The following is a 15,163-nucleotide window of genomic DNA, read 5'->3' on the forward strand; positions in this document are numbered from 1 at the left end:
GTGCTAATTTCCATTTTGGACGACAGTTTTAAGGTCTATTAGTGCTTTCTGTGAATTGGGCAACCCCTTATGTTTTTTTACCTTTTATTGGGGCAACCCCTTATGTTTTTTTACCTTTTATTGGGGAAGATCACTGCTTTGGTCATTTCTTTGCGGCGTTGAAGGTTGTTATGGTATGCAGCCAGAGCATTTTTCTGTGGTACCTCAAGGTATCTACTGTTGGATGTATCATCCATATTCATCCGATTGCACAAATGCAGTATGATGGTTCCAAGTTAAATAGCATAAAAGCAGTTTAGCAATTCTATTCCACTCTCATAGCTCCACTACCTCTCGACCCTCATACACAACACAAGTTCGGATAAGGCATGGTAAGGTCCGCCCTCTTAAGTAATCCAGTCTTGTGGCCCTCCATTATTCGCCCATCTTTTTATCTTATGTGCTCATTTTGTCTAGGCCTTCTGTTTCATCTTTCTATTTAGCAGTCGTGGAGCTTATTGTTAGCATGTGGGTTAGAGCCAAGCTTCGACCGGGATTGCTCATCACTTCTGTTTTTTCTTCTATGACTCGCTTTTACCATTTCCCGGTGAGCAAGCTAACCTGAAGAGAGTCTCAGTGCTGCTCCCGCATCCAGTAGGGCAATGATCATCAACTCGTAAGGTCCATGACCTGAGAACAAAGAGACAACCCCTACTATTGGATCCCTGGGTACATGAAGGCGTCTAAAAGCCTCGGATCTCATATATGAGGAACTGAGGTGGTGGGGTTTGCTGAGGTTTAGACCTCATGCCAAAATTCAAGGCTATTCAAATGAGGGATGTCAGATCAAGGATTTGAGATCCTCAGTGTAAATGAGATAAAGGCCAGATCCTTGTATTTGAGAATGATAGGGAGGGGTCTGTTCTCAAATCCTTGGATCTCAAATACAAGGATCTCCCTAAGATTTGAGATCCGAACCTTTTAAAGATAGCCATAGGGTCTTTTGGATGTTTTCTGGTAGAAAAAAAAAATGTTCCAGAGCTCGTCTTAGTGCTATTGTATCTGCGAGATTAGGGTTGCAAACAGATCTGATGTAGATCGGATCTTGCCTTATTTGAATCTTAATATGAATTTTGTGCAGTCGGTCCAAATTCAAGTTCAAATCTGATGATGTAAGATTGAATCTTGGACCAAAATATGTATATGGTGATATTTGATCTGGGAAAGGAAACATCAAATTTTGTGTAGTCAATCTGAATCCAAGTCCAAATACTTCAGGCATATATTTGCTACCCTCATGGCTAAGCAAACCCAGTTATAACTCATAGAGAGAAGTTTTGACTAAACCATTGATGTATTGAGGTGGTCAAAATAGTAGGAATCGACTCTTGGTAAAAATACCATTTTATGTGGGTTGGAATTTTGGTATATTATTGTAAGCCGTTGATGTTTCAACCCCCATACACGTTGAAATAACATAATCCAAAAATACAGATATCTATTAATCAAACATGTAGATCACATTTGGAAGGCCAAATGCGCAAAAATCATTATTTTTTTAAAAAATATTACAATTTTTTACTGAGGAGTTTCTGACCCACGAGGGTAGCAAATATTAACCTTGTATATATATATATATATATATCCACCCCTGGTCGCGCACGGATCAGCGGCAGATATTTTTTAATTGTTATATGACAATTAGTGGTGGTTAAGACCACACTAATTGTCAATTTTCTGCCCAGACAATTAGTGGTGATCATGCTAATTGTCTGGAATCAAAGCTGGACGCGCATTCAACGTGCGTCCAGCGTTTAACCCGTTCACTCTTATATATATATATATATATATAGATAGAGAGAGAGAGAGAGAGAGAGAGAGAGAGAGAGAGAGAGAGAGAGAGAGAGAGAGAGAGAGTCTTACCGCCTAAACTGCCATAAATGATTTCAAAGGGACAGTTTCTGTTGTGTTTGACATGAAGATAAGACTCTCTCTCTCTCTCTCTCTCTCTCTCTCTCTATATATATATATATATATATATATATATATATATATATATATATAGAGAGAGAGAGAGAGAGAGAGAGGAGCTTGATCAGGTAGAGCCTAACCCTACTGGCATCCAACGGCCAGTAAATATATATAGAGAGAGAGGGCAACCTGTGACCCCTCTCCCACTCCTTCACTCTCGCCCTCTCCTTATTCTCTTTCTCGCCCTGCCCTCGCCTTCTCTTTCCCTGAAACGAGAGAGAGAGAGAGAGAGAGAGAGAGAGAGAGAGAGAGAGAGAGAGAGAGAGAGAGAGAGAGAGAGAGAGAGAGAGAGAGAGAGTTGTCATCCGGCCGGACTGTCTCTCTCCCTGTTGCCCCACTGTCGAAGCTTGATCTCCTCCAGACAACGAGCAAGATCGTCCCTCACCTTGACATCTGCCTCGTCCCATATGACGATCTCTCTCTCTAGTCCCATATGCATGCCCCTCACCTTGTCGAAGTCCATTAGAGATCACCCCTCATCGGAGTCGCTTGATATTTGCCCCATCTTTCTCTCACTCGCCGCTTGGAGGTGGTCGACAGTCGCCATAACTCTTTTGCCCTGATCTCATACCGCCATCTTCCTCAAACACTCACGGCCCTTCATCATCTTCCTTAAACCTTCTCGACTACGATCAAAACCAACTTCTTTGCAACGTTCCAATTTTTGAAACCGAAAATTTTAGGGATTTTTTTTTTGAAATCACTTTACATGATTTGTAAGAACATAGCAAAAACTCTTTTTAGATTCGGTTTAAACCTTGGGCTGGTTACAGTTACCAACATACATTTGAAAGACTAGAATATTTAAATCAAATCATTAATTCAAATGCGAGTCTTTCAAACATCAAAGTTTACAAGACTAAAGAAAAATAATAAAGTAAATAAACTCATTTAATCCTTCCAACAAGCCTAAAAGAATGCGACTCTCTTGACACCACCACGAACCTACTGTCATCGCCCACTAACTTAGTCATTAAATGAAATATTAAAATCTAGGAGCATTAGCAACAACCCCAGTAAAAAATTACCTTACACATAGGCATGGAAAAAACACAAATTTATAAAACATACATCATTTCCAATGCAATTAAATCATTGCATGTCATAACATATAAACTCAACATAGTTAAAGATCTCAAAAACAATAATTTAATCATGCAAGATTTCATAATAATTCATTCTTACCATCAAGTGATGTACCTGCATAATATCATTAGTAGTAAAGATCACAATCAATCAGATCCATATAAGCCAACATATGTTTGAACTAGAAATTATACATGACATGCATAAAATTTTATGCCAATATTTCATGAATAATTTAACCACAGGTGAACCTAATCTAATGCATTATTTTTGTTTTCTTTCCTGAAGGGTACACACTTAGGACCTAATCCTGACTTAGCAATCAAATGAGGGTTTATTATGTTATGTATTTTAATTAACTCATCGATTCGAAGATCCAGACCAAACATCCACTAAAGTGGTTTTTAACCGAGAGATAGACTTAATAGTGGTCTAGAGAATCGATTCCTACTCTGCAGAGCATGACTATACCTAAGATAAATTGACAACCCCAACCCCCTACATCGATGACTGGGGGCCCAAGAGGTGTCAATGCCCTTAAAATGTGTTAGTCAACTAGTGTACCTCCTACCCTTTCCAAGATAGGCCACTAGAACAAATGAGCTATTAAGTGTTATTTATATTGGGTCTATAAAGCATAACATATGCATGATTAACATCTCATATCAAAATCAAGTACATGATTTTAGAAACATAATTTCACAAGTCAAGATATTATTAAAATCAAGAACTGTATAATATTAGAATTTTCATGTTGTTCACAGGTCTGACAGACCATCAAAACGAATAGATATAACTCTATAAAAATTCACTGTCATGTTAGAGGATATTAGCTTTCAATTCCAATTGGTAGATCTCAAAAAATGATTTCGTTTGCCCGTGAAAACTCACAAACCTGAAACTGTTTTTCTGTTCTTGACAGAACTTGCAAGAATCTTGCTTTCTAAAGAAGCAGTCACCAGACCCAATCCAAGAGGGATTTCATCCTCCATTTTTTTTATAAAATGTATGCTTGTTATTTTCATAATCATTTAAGTTTGTCAAAAAACTCCATCATATGAATTTTCTAGGTTTTCTGGACCAGACCCTGCTTGAGACAGTTCCAGATCTAGGTTTTCTGCAAATTATTGAATCTTCCACGATTTGTGTGAGCCTTCAAGATTTACAGAAAATGAAATATATTTTTCTCAGATTAATTCATATGATGTAAATGACATATCAAAAAATCTACCATTAACTCAAAATCAATGATTTATTAGAGTTTATGCAAAATTGACTATCAAGAATTGCTTTACACGCAGGACAAAATTTATGTCTTGGGTTGTAGCAGCCATAACCCTCATTTTTGTACCACTAATAAGGCCCAATATTTTTCTAAGACACCTCTCAGTTGTCTAAAAGGTTTTCATGAAAGAGTTTGTCCATTGGTGATCCGATTTGAGGGGCCAAATTATTTTACTAAGATAGATCGATCAAGAAAATCAAGACAGCAAGGTAAATATAATATAAATCATGAAAAAAATAAAAAAACTCAAGCATTATCATAGAATAATGTTTTTTAGTCATTCATCAACCCATGAACATAATCTAAACATCATCTACAATCATAAAGAGATGTCATATGATCATTATACATGCCTTAGAATCAAAACTATCAAAATAAATCATGATTTTTGTACAAAAAAAACTAATTTAAGATGCTAGCATGCGAAAACACCATGAAACACAAAATAAATTTTCATACATGATTCATAATGTAAACACATAAAAGAAAGCAAATAAACATCCATTCATGCTGGAAATAAAGATTTAACCATTTAAAACTGTAGGAACATAAAACTATATGTTTCGGGTTTACCCGATTTCTCGGTTTAGCTGTCCTTGCATAGATTTGCCAAAAATAATTCTGTAGGTTTATTTTAAAGCATAATATTGAATTAAAAACACTTTTAAAACCTTTTTAAAACCTATTTCAGATCTAATTCACCATGGATAAGCCAGTAGAATCAGCAAGATGCACGGTTTATGTGTTTGTATTCGATCTATGCTACACATAGGTTGAATATTACCTGAAATGTATTTTTGGATGTGCCAACACTTTCGTCTCCCATCTTAGCACCTTGGAGAAACTTCAATGGTTACTGAGAAAAGCTCTAATGAAAAAAAAGAAGAAGAAGAAGAAGAAGAAGAAGAAGAAGAAGAAGAAGAAGAAGACGAAGAAGAAGAAGAATAATTATAATAAAAATGGGAGAGAGAGGGAGAACTAACCTTATTAATCCTTCTTGTAAGGGCCTCTATTTATAGATAGGCTTTGACAAGAGTTTCATCTCTAATATAAGAGGTTAATATCTATAAATTTTTTTATTAATAAAATAAAGAAATAAATTATGAGTCTTAATTCATTAAATTTTGAAATTAATTAAGCTAGAGAAGAAAAGTGAAAACTTCTTACCCTGACTTGGGCTTTAGTGACAGGGTAACCTTTCAGGAGGCCTACAGACCCAAAGACTCAACATAATTTGACGTTTAAATAGTCGATTCGATAGCCCTCAAAATATAGATCATCATGGTGGTCTTAGATTTAATTATATACACATGGATTGACAGAAAAGTTTAATCGATGTTGAAAAATATTGATTTTCGACTTGCAATTAGGCATGAATTTTGGTCGATGATAAAATGCTCAAATCGACATTAATTTGGGTATGTAGATAGTCGATTTTGTTGCCCTCAAAATAAGGAACGTAAAGGTCAACACTAATTTAATAGGTGAGTCACCAATCAGTCAAAATTTTTGTCAAAACATTAATGACGTTATTTAGAGCATCCCACCCTATGGGTCCAATCCAATGATATTAGATCCAAATATCTTGAGTTATATCCAATCAAATCCGTCCCTAATTATATTCAAATGTTATGGATTGTGTACAACCTAATTGGGTTGGATCCAAAATACTATGAGTTAAATCACTACCTAATTTAAGATCCAAATCCATATTTAAAATGAATGCTAGGATTTAGATCCAAATCCAATATCCATAATCTAAAAATATATAAATCATTTACTATCTTGTTTAATCCAAATATTTTAAAATTTATAATTATTCTTACATTTTTTTTCATAACTTGAGACTTAATTTCATAACAATTTGAAATCGAAAAATTCAAGATTTTCTAGAAAACCAAGAAATTGCACTCATGTCATAGTTGCACATAAAGTTCATCATTTATTCATTTTAATTATCAAAGAAAATTTTTAGGTTTTATATCCTACCCTCCTTAAAAAAAATTGTCTTCGAAATTCGATATAAATATCAAACAAAAGAACTACCAAAATATAGTTCATCACACTTTCATTGTGCACTCTGATAAAATATTTATCCTCAAAGATTAATACTTATCCCTACAAAAATCAAATATTTATTTAAGTTTCAAGACCTATAGTTAGGTCTGTTATGTGAGGTGCCTAGCATGTTTCTAAGTTCACACATCACACTATAATTTTCAAACAATAATAACATAAAAAAATCATAATTAAGCTAGACCATACTTGACCGTATGCTTGATAGGCCAAGAGTTACAAATCCAGGCTCTGATACCAAACCTATCTTTCTCAAAGATAGTTTGGTATTCCAAAGAATCTTATCCCTAAGCTCTGATACCAAACCTTTAACTTTTCAATTTTTGAAAGCAGAAATTTTAAGATTTTTTTTAAAATCTCTTTACATAATTTAAAAAAAAATAGCGAAAATGCTTTTTAGATTCAGTTCAAACTTTGGGCAGGTTACAGTTACCAACATACATTTGAAAGACTAGAATAATTAAATCAAATCATTAATTGAATTATAATAATTCAAATATGAGTCTTTCAAACATCAGAGTTTAGAGGACTAAAAAATAATAATAAAGTAAATAAGATCATTTAGTCCCTCCAACAAGCCTAAAGAAATGCGACCCTCTTGACACCACCTCGAGCCTCCTATCTTCGCCCTCTAGCTTAGTCATTACCTGAAATATTAAAATATAAGGGCATTAGCAATAGCCACAGTAGGAAAACACCTTACATAGGCATGAAAAAAACACAAATTCATAAAATATACATCCTTCTTAATGCAATTAAATCCTAACATGTTATAACATATAAACTTAGCACAATTAAAGATCTCAAAAATAATAATTTAATCATGCAAGATTTCACAATAATTTATTCTTACCATCAAGTGATGCACCTGCATAATATCATTAGTAGTAAAGATCATAATCAATAAGATCCATATACGCTAATATATGCTTGAAGTAGAAATTATACATGACATGCATAAAATTTTATACCAATATTTTATAAATCATTTAACCACTGGTAAACCTTATCTAATGTATTATTTTTCTTTTCTTTTCTTTTCTGAAGGGTATACTCTAAGAACCTAATCCTGACTCAACAATCAGATGGGGTTTTATTATGTTATGTATTTTAATTAACCCATCAATTCAAAGGGCCAGACCAAACATCTATTGTGGCAGTCTTTAACCGAGAGGGAAACTTAATAGTGGTTCAGGGAATCAATTCCTATTCTATAGAGCCTGACTGTCTACCTAGGATAAATTAACAACCACAACCCTCTACATCGATGACTGGGGTCTCAAGAGGTGTCAATGCCCTCAAAACATATCAGTCAGTGAGTGTACCTCCAACCCTCTTTAAGGTAGGCCACTGGAACAAATGAGCTATTAGGTGTTATTTATATTGGGTCCTACTACAACACTGGGTGCATTCAACACCAGGCTCAACAACCCCAAGCTCCACTATGGGTAGATTGACAAACCACGGCCTCACAAGGCACAAACCCACACCTCCTACAGTCTTTGAGATATCTCAACATAGCTCATTTGAACCCAACTCAAGGTACGTACTCAACTTAAAGAGCACCCAAAAGTATCTCAAGGTACATACTCACATTAAAGAGTACACAAGAGTATCTCAAGGTACATACTCAACTTAAAGAATACCCAAGAGTCTAGTTAGAGAGTGTGTGTATATAAACATATTTAACAACGCAAAACCAGATACTTACAAGCACCCCACCGGTTCTACCGAACCTGACTCACATTTGAGCCCCAAGTATGCATGCTTCACATGACTTACAACATAACACATGCCACATACCATACCCCATGATGCATGAGACTTATTTCAATTTAGCATAAACCATAAATTTTATAGAATAACACATGCATACATACGGCATATTCATGATAAATTTCATATTAACATATACATGATTAACATCTCATATCAAAATCAAGCACATGATTTTAGAAACATAATTTTACAAGTCAAGATATTATAAAAAATCAAGAATTGTATAATATCAGAATTTGCATGTTCATAGATCTGACAAACTATCAAAATAAACATATATAACTTTATAAAAATTCATCATCATGTTAGAGATATTAACTTTCAATTCCAATTGGTAGATCTCAAAAAAATGATTTAGTTTGCCCGTGAAAACTCACATACCATAAACTATTTTTCTGTTCTTGATAGAACCTACAAGAATCTTGCTTCCCAAAGAAGCAATCACCAGGCCCAATCCAAGAGAGATTTCATACTCTCAATTTTTTTGATAAAAAGTATGCTTGTTAGCTTTTAGAATCATTTGAGTTTGTCAAAAACCTCCATCATATGAATTTTCTTGGTTTATGGACCAGGCTCTAATTGAGATAGTTCTAGATCTAGGTTTTCTACAAAATATTGAATCTTTCATGATTTGTGTATCTTTAAGATTTACAAAAAATAAAAAGTATTTTTATTTTATTTTTATCAGATCAATTCATATGATGTAAATGACATATCCAAAAATCTGCCATTCACTAAAAATAAATGATTTATTAGATTTTCTGCAAAACCGACTGTCAAGAATCGCTCTGCATACAAGACAAAATTTCTGTCTTAGGTTACATAAGTTATAACCCTTATTTTTATACCACTAATAAGGGCCAATATTTTTATAAGACACCTCCCATATGTTTGAAAGGTTTTCATGAAAGGGATTGGCCATTGGTGATCCGATTTGAGAGATAAAATTATTTTACTACGATGGATCAATCAAGAAAATCAAGAAATCATGAGAAATATAATATAAATTATGAGAAAAATAAGAAAACTCAAGTATCATCATGAAATAACGATTTTTAATCATGCATCAACCCATGGATAGTATCTAAACATCATATATAATCATAAAGAGTTGTCATATGATCATTATACATGCCTTGCAATCAAAACTATCAAAATAAATCATGTTTTTTGTATAAAACAATTAGTATAAGATGCTAGCATGTGAAAACACCATGAAACACATAAAATAAATTTATAGACATGATTCATAATGTAATGACATACAAGAAATCAAATATACATCCATTCATGCTGGAAATAAATATTTAACTATCTAAAACTATGTAGGAACATGAAACTATGTGTTTCAGGTTTACCCGATTTTCTAGTTTAGCTGTCCGGGCATAGATTTGCTAAAAATAATTTTGTAGGTCTATTTTAACGCATAATATTGAATTAAAAACACTTTCAAAACCTTTTTCAAACTTATTTCAGATCTGATCCACCATGGATCAACCTGTAGAATCGGCAAGATGCACGGTTTATGTGTTTGTATTCGATCTATGCTACGTGTAGGTTGAATCCTACCTGAAATGTGCTCTTGGATGTACCAAAACCTTCATCTCCCATGTTATCACCTTGGAGCAGCTTCAATGGCTGCTAAGAAAAGCTCTAATGAAGAATAAGAAGGAAGAAGAAGAATTCTAATGAGAATGAGAGATGAAAAAAGAACTAACCTTATTAATCCTCTTCATAAGGGTCTCTATTTATAGATAGGCTTAGACAAGAGTCTCATCTCTAATATAAGAGGTTAATATATATTAAATTTTTTTATTAATAAAATAAAAATAAATTATGAATCCTATTTTATTAAATTTCAAAATTAATTAAGCTAGAGAAAAAAAGTGAAAACTTTTTACCCTCACTTGGGCTTCAATGACAGGGTAACCTTTCAAGAGGCCTATAGACCTAAAAACTCAATAGAATTTGATGTTTAAATAGTTGATTCGATAACTCTTGAAATATAGAACATTATGGTGGTCTTAGATTTAATCATATACACACAGGTTGGCAAAAAAGTTTAGTCGATGCAGAAAAATGTTAATTTTTGACGTATAATTAGACATGAACTTCGCTTGGTGGTAAAATGCTCAAATCGACATAAATTTGAGAGTGTAGATAGTCGATTTTGATGCCCTAAAAATATAAAATATGAAAATCAACTCTAATTTAATAGGTGAGTCACCAATCAACCGAAATTTTTGTCAAAATAATATTGATGTTATTTAGACTATCCCACCCTATGGGTCCAATCCAATGAAATTAGATCCAAATATTATGAGTTATATCCAATCAAATCCATCCCTAATTAGATTCAAATGTTATGAAGTATATACAACCTAATTGGGTTGGATCCAAAATACTATGAGTTAAATCTACTACATAATTTAAGGTCCAAATCCATATACGAATGCTAGGATTTAGATCCAAATCCAATATCCAAAATCTAAAAATATATAAATCATTTACTTTCTTGTTTAGTCCATATATTTTAAATTTTATAATTATTTTTACAATTTTCTTTATAACTTGAGACTTAATTTCATAATAATTTGAAATCAAGAAATTCAAGAATTTCAAGAAAACCAAGAAATTGCACTCATGTCATAGATGCATATAAAGTTCATCATTTATTCATTTTAATTGTCAAAAAAAAATCCTAGGTTTTACATTATCTCTCTCCCCTGTGACTGTGATGATTTCTCAACTGAAGGAGATGTCACCGCCTACTTGAGAGTGACCATCTGTTATGCCCTTAATTTTTTTTAAGCTCGTGCTAGATGAACCAACATTGAGATCAGAAGAAGGCCCGGTAGGAAATCTAGGGCTTACAATGGACAAGTACTTCAATCGAAGTCAGGCAATCTCCAATAGATAGAACCTACAATATGTTTATCTTGGGACCTGTGGGTTGGGTGTCCTAGGGTCAATACCCTGGTTGACACGGTGAGTGAAAGACCAAAGGTTCTTCGTTGTGATAAATGAGGTGGTATAGGTTAAAATGGGGCTAAATGAGTAATGCAGTTTAGGCTTGATTGGGGATTCTAATATGGTTCAAGGTCCACAATGTGTAAAACCTGGTCTAGGATCACTAGGGAGGTCTAGGGACGTGTAGGGAGGACTTGTACATTTTTTGGGCAGAGGAGAAGGCTGCAGTAGGTTAGAAAAACTCGGTTTAGGCAAATCGAATACTAGATAAGGAGCAACTTCGATGCTGTCATTTCAGAAATTAGAGAGAAGCTGATCTATGGAAGGATCCTAGAGGTACCTTGGAGGTTTGTAGCAGGTTGGGATAGTGTCTCTCACATTCTGCAACTCTGACATACAAGCTACAATTGTATGACACATAATTTTCAACAAAAAATCTGAATAAATTTATGAGGCATTTTTATGTAAAAATAGCATATAAATTCGAAATGTGAAATAAATACATTTCAATGAACCAATTATACTTAGAATGTACGTATCCTCATAAATATATGCTCAAATAGTCAAGAAACCATAACTTTCTCCCAGAGTAAAATTAAGCGATTTCTTTGAGCCAACTTTCTTAGTTTTGTCGATATGAAGAGAATAGTGTACTCAAATTTTTCGAGAAAAACTCACTGAAACCCCAAAATTTTTGTGAGACCCACAAAAATGTTGGCGGTTCCCACAAAAATATTGTTCAAAAAATATCTTGCGGGACTTACAAAATATTCTATATAATATTTCAAGTAGGCCCCACCCAAAAGAAACCTTTAGTCATTATCTAGAATGGAAAGGGAAAAATGGTAATCAGAGGCATCCTTATCTTCTAAGAAATCCAATGAAGCTTTGCTTCCTTGGCCTATAAATAGAGGAGGCCCTCCTCTTTTCAAAAAATCATGAATCCCCTCTCTCTCTACCTCTTTCTCTCTCTAAAACCTCTCCTACCTAGCCTTGTCCCCGTGAGCCTGCCTGACCTGGTCTGAGTCTGCCTAACCTAGTCTGAGCCTGCTTGACTTAGCTTGATCCCAACTGGGTCTAGTCAAGCTTGATCAAGTCAAACCCCTTTTTTGTTCTAACCTAGATTTGATCCACCTAACCTAGACCAAGTATACTTGAGCTAAGTCTGAACCCATCTAACCCAGTTGACTTGAATCGAACCCAGTTTGGTCCAAACCACTTGGTCTTAGCAGCTTGAACTGCTCTTCTTTTTTCTCAACTAGGTCGAACCCATCTAACCTAGTTTAGCCTCTCGAAAGAAGGTTTGAACCGAGTTCAGTCGGTTTGAAGCAAGCTAACATAATCGAAGCCATTTTTCACCTGTTGGAGAGTAAGTTTGCTCGTCGATCTCTCTCTATTAAGTGTTTACTAATTGTTGTAGTATGGTATATGTTGTATACATTCCTAGTCTTAGGTATATGCCCTCTAGGACACTTTGGTGTTCACATGTGTTCCTTTGCAACTATCGTTGAATATTTATGTTGAAAATGCAGTATATGCATTATTAAAAATAATATTTAGCCCTAGTCCTTGGTTGATGCCCTCTAGGACACTTTGGTGTTCATGTGCATACCCTTGAGACTATCATTAGATATTTGCTCTTATATATATGTATTTCCTTATGCATTGAAGATTACCATCACGATGAACGATGTCAAGGCTCCTACTTTCTGTTTACTACATATATATGTATTTGCTTATGCTTTTGAGATTGCCATCGTGTCGAACGATGCCAAGGCTCCTGCTTTCTACAATTTACTTATGCATTTAAGATTGTCGTCATGTTGAATGATGTTAAGGTTTCTGCTTTCTGCAAATATATATGTATTTGCTTTCTGAAAGTTATTTAGTTCATTTTCCTCCATCGAATATTAAATATGTTGTCGCAATATAAATCACAGGCTCCTACTTATATTACATATAGTTGCACATAAATGAATGTTCAAATGAAGATCAACTCTAAATCACCAATATGATTCTATATACCGCTCCTCAATCAAGATTCTGATTGACCAAAGAAGCCCCTATTGGAAAGGCTCTGCTCTTATGCAAAACCGCTTTTTCATAAAAACCTAAGTCACTTACGCATGGACTAGCTAAGGCCCAAGGTTTTAATAAATCTTGATGGATGCAAAGTACACACAACAATGCATATCCATCCCGAGTTAAATGTAGCATTCCTCTCATGATGATACATGAAATGCACATCATATTAATATTATATTCATACATTTTCATGTGTTTTAATAGTTTAGAACCCATGTATTGATGAAATTAGGTATAAAGATGTTTTGGTTCAATTTTCACCCGAATCAGAGTTAAAACAAGAAAAATATTGCACTTTTAGGGTTTTTGATCGGATTTTAAGGTAGACTGGATCCAATTATGATCCAAGAGCTCTAATTTGGATCTTGGACTGAACCCAAACCCTAAATATCTTAAACCCATATGACCTAAAGTGTTTTTCATAAATATTTCATCAAAACCACCTCTTCCTAAGGCAATTAGGCACCTACTTGCAAATAACTCATAGTTTAGCATTTAAATAAAAACTAATTTTTACATAGGTGGCTTTTAGAATTAGGAATAAGTTTAGGTAGTTTAAATAGTGTAATTTTATTAGGTTTCACATTTTTGGAGTTTGGAGTTGATGCCATCTCTTTTCTCTCTCCTCCTTTCCTCTCTTACCCCCACTCTCTCTCCCTTCTTCTCTATTGCACGCCCTCCCTTGCGTGTTTCTTCCTTATGTTTCTTTACTTTCTCTTTCACTCTTTACCGTGTTTTATTTGATCATTTTGGACTATGTTTTTACAGGTATTCCAAATCTAAGGAGGTTGTCCCCATCGGTGTGTCGTCTATATCTACAGAGAGGATCGATCATATCCCCCACACGGTCTTCTTCTTCTTCTAACCCACTCGAATCGACCACCGGATGGGTGTAGCATCGTAGAACCATCGTGCAGACCTTCAAAGATGGGCTGGGCATGACTTCAACCTCCACTGACCGCTCTACTTCACCCCCTCCCTCATCGGATCGCCCTTGAGGTTGGTCTTCTCTTCCTCTTCTCTTTTAGTGTAGATCAAGTCAACCATTGTGAGTCATGTCCGATTTTGACCTAGCTATATGTCTGTCTTTCCAGTATTTTGTCAGCCATAAATCCATGTTATTTCCTGTTAAAAAATCCTCTTTTGGTCGGGTTCTTGCATGAGCAAGAACCGATCTGGTTTTGCTCATTAGCCCATTTGATCAAGCCTCACGATTTCCATCCTTATGCACTAATCGACTGGTTATAATATATTGTATATAATCCAATTAGTTGAAAGTTGATTTTAACCTTTCTGTTAGTTTGCTTAAGGCTGATTTTCTGTAGAGGTTTGATAGTTTGGTCATGATCTAGCTGCAGCTAGATCCGACCATTAACAATGTTTAGATTAGCCGATTAGGGTTAGTAATTAGATTAGGTTAATGTTAATTTTAAAATAGTTGTAGCAATTAGTTTTAATTTGATAATTCTGATAATTAGCAGTATGTTAACAGTAAATTAACATAGCTAGAAGGTAGAATTTGATGTGTGCATAATTAAATTAACATAGGTAATGTGTTAGGCGTGATAAATAATTTTCTTTCTTTGTAACCCGAGTGGTATAAACCTTCTTATTTCTTGTTAGATGGTATGCATGTTAATTAGGTTATTTCAAGTTAGAGTTAGGTCACATATTCTTCAGCAATAGAGTCAGTAAGTTAGTGTAGATATGTTAGCATTTTGGTTTACGTAAGTATTGAATTTTACTTAGGGTTCAAAAAGCGTGTAGTGGGGCATTTTGAAAAAGTATCATCACCTTGTCTTTTAAGGTTCTCATAGGTAATTTTTGCAAGTTTTTTTTTTACAATCTTTGACTTTTGATTAGTGTCTTTAA

Source organism: Nuphar pumila, chromosome 8 (assembly GCF_984573655.1).
Source record: "Nuphar pumila chromosome 8, dmNupPumi1.hap1.1, whole genome shotgun sequence".
Classification (NCBI taxonomy): domain Eukaryota; kingdom Viridiplantae; phylum Streptophyta; class Magnoliopsida; order Nymphaeales; family Nymphaeaceae; genus Nuphar; species Nuphar pumila.